Source organism: Microtus ochrogaster, chromosome 1 (genome assembly GCF_000317375.1).
Source record: "Microtus ochrogaster isolate Prairie Vole_2 chromosome 1, MicOch1.0, whole genome shotgun sequence".
In the NCBI taxonomy this organism is placed as follows: Eukaryota; Metazoa; Chordata; class Mammalia; order Rodentia; family Cricetidae; genus Microtus; species Microtus ochrogaster.
Window position 1 is genome coordinate 60,623,484 of NC_022009.1, and position 7,111 is coordinate 60,630,594.

Sequence of the window (7,111 nt, forward strand, 5' to 3'; positions counted from 1 at the left end):
GCAACTGTAGCAAACAGACAAGATGTTTAGTGTCACCGCAATGCCATAGTTTGCCTGCATTCGCACTAGAGGACTGACGGGTTCTGCATTTAGGGTGTCCTGGTTGGTTTGTTTGGTTGTTTCTGTTGTTGATGATGATGATCAACTTGGCACAAATGAGAATTTTCATTTTCTCAACTGAGAAAAACGCCTCAGTCATACTGGCCTGTAGGCGAGTATGTGAGTTTTGTTGATTAACGACTGTGTGGAGCCACCCAGACAAGTGGTCCTAGGCTGTGTAAGGAAGCAAACTGAGAACAAGGGGAACAAAGAAGTAAGTGTTAGGCTTCCACAGCCTCAGCTTCAGTCCCTGTGCCCTGGTGCCTGCCTCAAGTTTCTGCCCTGACTTCCCTTAGTACAACTATAAAAAATACACAAGAGGTACAAAATCGAAGTATCTGGCATTGCAATTATTGAAATGGTACCAAATTTGGAACTTTCCACGCTAACAATACTTCTAAAGCATTTTTCATTCTTCTACAGTAAAATATTATGCTTGCCAAGGATTAAAAACCTTTAATAAACAGAAATATTTAACTTGGGAAAGTTGTATTATTTTGCTATTCCCTAGACAGAAATACTGAGATATATTTTCAAATTCAGTTGCTTTTGATATTGACAAATGACTTGGCAAGAAAATAAACTAACCAACAGACAAAAGGCCAAGAGAAGCCCTCTGATGTGGAACCCTCATCCCTCCTACCGAGCACAGGCCGGCTGCTCCAACAGAATGCTGTCCTAACCACGCCCCCAGGCTCTACCAGGACGTTAGAGTCTGGAGAAAGCAGGGACTGTGGCACCAGAGTGAGGTCTGCGAACGGCTGCGGAGCCTCTGCGAGGACCACACTACACAGTAAGAGGCTTTGGGAGAGAAGCAAAGCATTTAAAGAAAAAACAGTGTGGGATGTTGGGAGTCCTCACTAGACACCCCTCAGTCCGGTTACAGTTCTTGACTCCAGCCCTAGCTCTGAAGGATATCAGACACAGAAAGGAGAAAATAGACTTTGGGAGACGAAAAGGTGCATAGCAGGTGAGATGAAGACAAGAAAGGGCTCAATGCGATTCATTCTGGGATCAGGCGTTTATTCGATTTAGGCCGGTCCGTGCAGAAGCTAACTAAGCACGCTGCTCTGAGTTCCAGGCTTCAGAGCGCGCAGCCACGATCCTGTGGGCGAACCAGATGGGAACTAACGCGCACAAGCTCTGGACAGATCATGACGATGGGTAAACGGGACCGCGAAGGTTGAGACTCTGATGCCACGAACCGCCAGACATCAAAGCCAAGGTCAGAGCCGCTCAGAGAACTGACAAATGTAACAATAGCGAGTTTAAGAAGAGCTTCCACCGCAGAACAATCTATGAGAGTAAGGAGACAGGCTATAAAACGGGAGATAGCCTCTGCCAATCATTCCTCCACAGGAGAGCCATATCTAGGATATATAAGGAACTCAGAACAAAGAACAAAAGAGTGATGAATGCAGCCAGTAAACAGAACAATGGAAGGACACTCTCAGGTGACGTATGAATGGATAATGGATGCATGAAAAGATGTTCAACATCCTTAGCCACCAGGGAAAAGCAAATCAAAATTACACTGCAATTTCATTTTTCCCCCACATAATACATTCTGATTAGGGTTCTTCCCACTCTGCTCCTCCCAGTTCCTCCCCAACTCCCTCCCCCTGGATCTACTTCCTTTCTCTCATTAGAAGACAAATAAGTTTCAAAGGTATAATAATAAAATAAAATAAAAGCTAGTACATTAGAATAGGATTAAAAAAAAAACAAATAGAAGGAAAAGAGCCCAAGAAAAGGCACAGGTATAGACTCAGAGACTCATTTATTTACACACTCGGGAACCTCGCAAAAACACTAAACCGGAAACCATAATATATACACAAAGGACCTGTAGGGTAAAAAGGTGAAAAGAATTACCTGTAGGGTAATTTTGAAAATAATTAAAAAATAAAAATTCCCGACATAACATTATGAGACAAAGAACTTCTAAAGATCCCACTGAGTTTGTTTTCTGTTGGTCATCGGGGCCGGGCAAGCACCCACCCTTAAGAGTAGTTTGTTTCCTCGGTAGTACTTGAGACTCCCTAGAGAAAGCTCAGTTTTCATTTTCAAGTGGTTATCAACTGGATATAGTTTCTGGGTCAGGGATGGGGTCACGTGTCCACTTCTCCATCCAGCTCTAGAACCCCATCTGGTGCAGACCTGTGCAGGCATGTGCAAGCTGCCTTGGTCTCCGGGAGTTCATCTGAGCTCTGCTTGAGCTGATTCAGATGGCCTTGTTGCCATGGTGTCCCCACCCACTCTGCTCTGGCTCTTCCCACCTCCTTTTCTGAGGTTCTCTGAGCCCCGAGGAGCCATCCCATTAAGAGTTGAGTGTTCCCAAGTCTCTCTGGCTGTGGGGCTGGTGTAGGTTTAATCTGTGACCCTCTGTCCAGGTTTGCCCGACAGTCTCACGACTTTGTTTTAGCATTGGTAAGGGGCACCCTTTCCCTTGCAAAAGCAGGTCAATTTAGATGGCGAATTATACTTTTCCATAGGTGTCGTCCATCCCTAAGATGATTGGTTTCTGCTAATCTGATTGTGACACCTTTAATGTGGGGCCCTGTACTTTCCCTTCAAGTCACTCCTAATCTCGGGCCACTTCCAGAAGCTTTTTCTCTCTGTTCTCCTTTCCTGGCCCTCTTCCCCGTGTCTCCCGAATTCTTTTCTACCCAAATCTTTCCCATAGTGCCTCGGTCTGTCTCTGAGGAAAAGGAATGCAAGTCAAGTTTATTCAGCGTCTAGAGGGACAATGCTTACAAGACCACCATTCCTAGTACTACCACTGTTGGCATTTTACATAGCGTGACTTCATTCAGCACATGGTTAAACTGACAGGGGCCCCTCCTAGGAATGATAACAACAAGAAAGAAGAAATCCCCCATCTTGGTCCATATGAATAAATAAAAACGAGCTTGGGTGAAAGTCCTACATGGAGGCGAGGAGATGGATTATTAGTTCGAAATGTTCCCACCTACTAACGAGAAAAGGTTAACTTATGTACTTATGTAAGCAGTCTGATTTATTCCTGAGACTTTTATCCACTTCCATTTATTTATCTCAGAGTTTACACTTGTAGGAGTCAGGAACAAATTCTATTTTGTTCATGATAAATCATCATTCACTCCAGGAAGCACAAAGCCATCTCCCAAATCAGAAGACACAGGGAGAAAGAAATGAATGCTGGGAAGAACAAAGCCCATTACTAAGCTCGGATTTATTTTGAATTTTATTTTTTATAGAAAATTGTTTTTTAACTTCTCTCTCAGAACAGGAGGAGGAATCCATCTGGTTTGTAAACTTAGCGTGACCTTCTGGCATCATTGCTATTAAGAAAATTAATAGTAAACCTGCGATCCCTTCCTTAATAAATGGGAGAGCCTGGACTCAGACACAGAACTAAATTAGGAATTTTCTTTTTTTTTTTTATTTATTAAGGATTTCTGCCTCCTCCCCCCCACTGCCTCCCATTTCCCTCCCCCTCCCCTGATCAAGTCCCTCTCCCTCATCAGCTTGAAGAGCAATCAGGACCGCCCACCTCCATCCAGGTCTAGTAAGGTGAGCATCCAAACTGCCTAGGCTCCCCCAAAGCCAGTACGTGCAGTAGGATCAAAAATTTTCAAAAGACGATGCAACTGTGTAGAATATGTCTCTGAAAACGCGGGCTGAGACCCTCCTCCGACTATCCCTTCTGTGGTCTTAAACAAAACCTCTCAGAGTCTCAGTTTCTTGCCTGTGGAGACTAGAATGTTTTGTTTTGTTTTCTGCTATAGCATCTTCTATATACAGTTCTCTGTGTATCTATGGCTTGGTCATTTGTTCAGGAAGAATTTCTTTTTCCATTATCTTCCATCAGGAAAGATGGCTCCTTGCCATCTCCCATAACCCATGCTATTAGCTTTGGTCTAACATCTCTGGTAGTTCATCTTGGTTGTCAAACCGATGGAATTTAGACTCACCACAGAAACAGATCTCTCGGCTTTTCTGAGAGAGATTGTTTAGATTAGGTCAACTGAGGTAGGATAGCCTACCCTAACTATGGGTGATGCTGTTTCACATTCAAAAGCCTCCGAAATGAGGGACTAGGGAGAGGGGAGCTGAGCACCTACACAACGGACCTGCTGCCTTAGGTTCCGCTGCCATGACTTTCTTGACACGATGGACTGAACCCTCAACCTGTGCGCCCAAGTGACACCTTCCCGTCTTAAGTCACCTTTGTCAGGCAGTCTGTCCCAGCAGCACACAGACTAGCTAGTGCTTGAACAGAAGCATCCGAGATCTTGACACTCTCTGCTTCCATCTGTCCTCGAATCTAATACGCTGCATGACACAACTCCTCGATGCTGGTTTTTGGCAAGTGAAAACATCTTAAACTAGAAAACAGTTTGAATACCAAACTTACTATAATGAGCCACTTTGGGTGAGTGAGAAAATACCACTGAGAAATTAATTACTCACACTTTGTGATTCTCCTGAGGCAGTATACGGATTCAACACATACTTTCAGCCTCAATGGATTCAAGAATTCCAATCCCTGTCCCTCCTTGACCACGAGCATCGCATCATTAATCTTGCCTAGAAAGGTACCCGACTTACAACCAACTTTCATTGACTCATTTCTGACTCCGAGACATATTTGCTCATTTAAAAGAGACTTAAGAGAACCAGCTGTTCCTTTTTCACTAGTAGAAGAAGATCTGTTTTAGGGACCCTTAAGCTTGTTCTAAAAATGGTGGTCACAGTTTGCTAGCTCTCTGTTCTTGTGAGATGGAAATGTTACATGATCAGGACCAGGAACATTAAATATCACTTCAAGATTTTTTGAAAGATCTCAGAAAAATCCTATCCTCGTTGGCACCATGAAATAAGGTGCTACCTGTGAAAACCATAAAATGTGGCACATTATTAGAACACTGTTCCCCGCAGTGGGGAGGAAAGATGTCTTACGAGGAAGTCAGTTGCAGGAGCTTCTTTAATGATAGCGAAGGATGACTGTGAGCCACTGAGTCAAAAAGAGGAAATGATGAGAGAGAGAGATAGAAACATTGTGCATAATATGAACACAACGCAGCATAGCTCTCCAGCCTCTCAACACTACAAATGGCTCCTATCATGAAAATCTTATTTTCTGGTGGATCTCGAGTTCTAGTCTACCTATAACACCAGTGTTTATAGTCCATCTATAAACTTCCCCATGCAACTCTCTAGATACAGCAGGTGCCAATGCATACTCTCTGCTCCCTGGTACTTCTGAGCAATCCCTGCATCTCCCCTATGGTATATGCCATTCATATACCTATGTTAATGTCTGTGATCTACTGAGAAACAGGTCCCTCAGACTCTGCTTTATAGGCAATTTGGTGAAGTCCATGACTGATGTGGAATTCCCCTCTGTATGCTGTGAATATGTTTTACTGCCCTTGGTTAATAAAGAAACTGCTTCTGGCCAAAGGGTAACAGACTAAAGTCAGGCAGAAAATCTGAACAGAGACAGAGAGAGAGAGTAGGTGGAGCTGATCAGATGCCATGTACCTACCGAAAGAGACAGATGCCAGACGCCAGTCAGATCCTTATCTGTAAGCCACGGGCCTTGTGGTGATACATAGCGTAATAGAAATGAGTTAAGATGTAAGAGTTATCTATAAATATGCCTAAGCTATTGCTCAAACAGTGTTGTAATTAATATAGTTTCCTATGTTATTATTTAGGTCTGGGCGGCCAGGAAACAAACACACTTACACACGATGTCAGGGCCCCTAGCTCTCCGGAGATTTTATTTCCCATGACTCAGATCCCTTCTTATAGTAATCATGGAAGGAATAGATAGACTTCCAGATGTTCTCAGGGTCTGGATGAAAACATCAGTGCTGTTGTACCTCCACTGGCCAGTTCCAGACTAACAATGCTGTCCAACAGAGAAGCTCACCAAAACCCTCCCTACTTCTAAACCTGAAGTCTTAATAGGTGAACACAAAAGACATAAGCACAGGCAGAACATTCATATACTTAAAATAAAAACATAAAATCTCAAAAACATTCAAAAATGGAAATAATATTCCAAAGGCAATGTGTATATTTATAGGATTCTTACAGAGGTAAATGAAGGAATATATTCTTTGAAAAGTAAAACAAAAAGAAATAGATACAAGTAGAGTTAAAGAAAATGCATAAGGAGGAAGACATCCCTGGCCTGCCTGACGCCATTCAGCTCAGGCAGGTGCAAGTTACACACAGGCCAACCTGGGTCCTGAAGACCTTGGCTGGTGGGTGTTGTTGGGTCTTTCCTTCTTACTCCATGGCTTGCTGTGTGGCTAGGTGGCTGGCCCTTGATGTCCTCCTCCTTATTCTCTTGCTCCTCCTCCTTCTTTCTCTTCTTCTATGTATTCTCTCTGCCTGCCAACCTTTCCTATCCTTTCTCCTCCCTTGCTATTGGCTGCTCAGCTCTTTATTAGACCAATCAGGTGTTGTAGACAGGCAAAGTAACATGGTTTCACAGAGTTAAAGAGATGCAACATAAAAGAATGCAAGACATCTTCGCATCATTAAACAAATAGTCCAAACCATAAACAAATGTAACACACCCTAAAATTAACATTCCACAACAGGCAGGAAGATATCCACGTCCTGCCCGACGTCATTCAGCTCAGACAGGTGCTAGTCATCCATGGGTTAGCCTGGATCCTCAAGGCCTGAGTTGGTACACATCCCTGTGTCTGCATGGTACCAGGTGGTATGCCATTGTGATGATCAAATGTGTGGTGGAGAAATGGGAGAGAGAAACGGCATGGTTCATGAGCTGTGGAGAGAGGCAGAATGGAAGAAATTGTAGTAATAGGAGCCGTGGGCTGCTTCCCGCCACTCGGCTAGCTTTATACCCTAAATAATTACACAGACACTGTATTCTTTTAAGCACTGCTTGGCCATTTCTATCTAGCCTCTTCTAGGCTAACTCTCGCACCTGGACTAGCCCATCTCTAATAATCTGCTGTAGCCCAGCTGGGTGCGCTTACCGGGA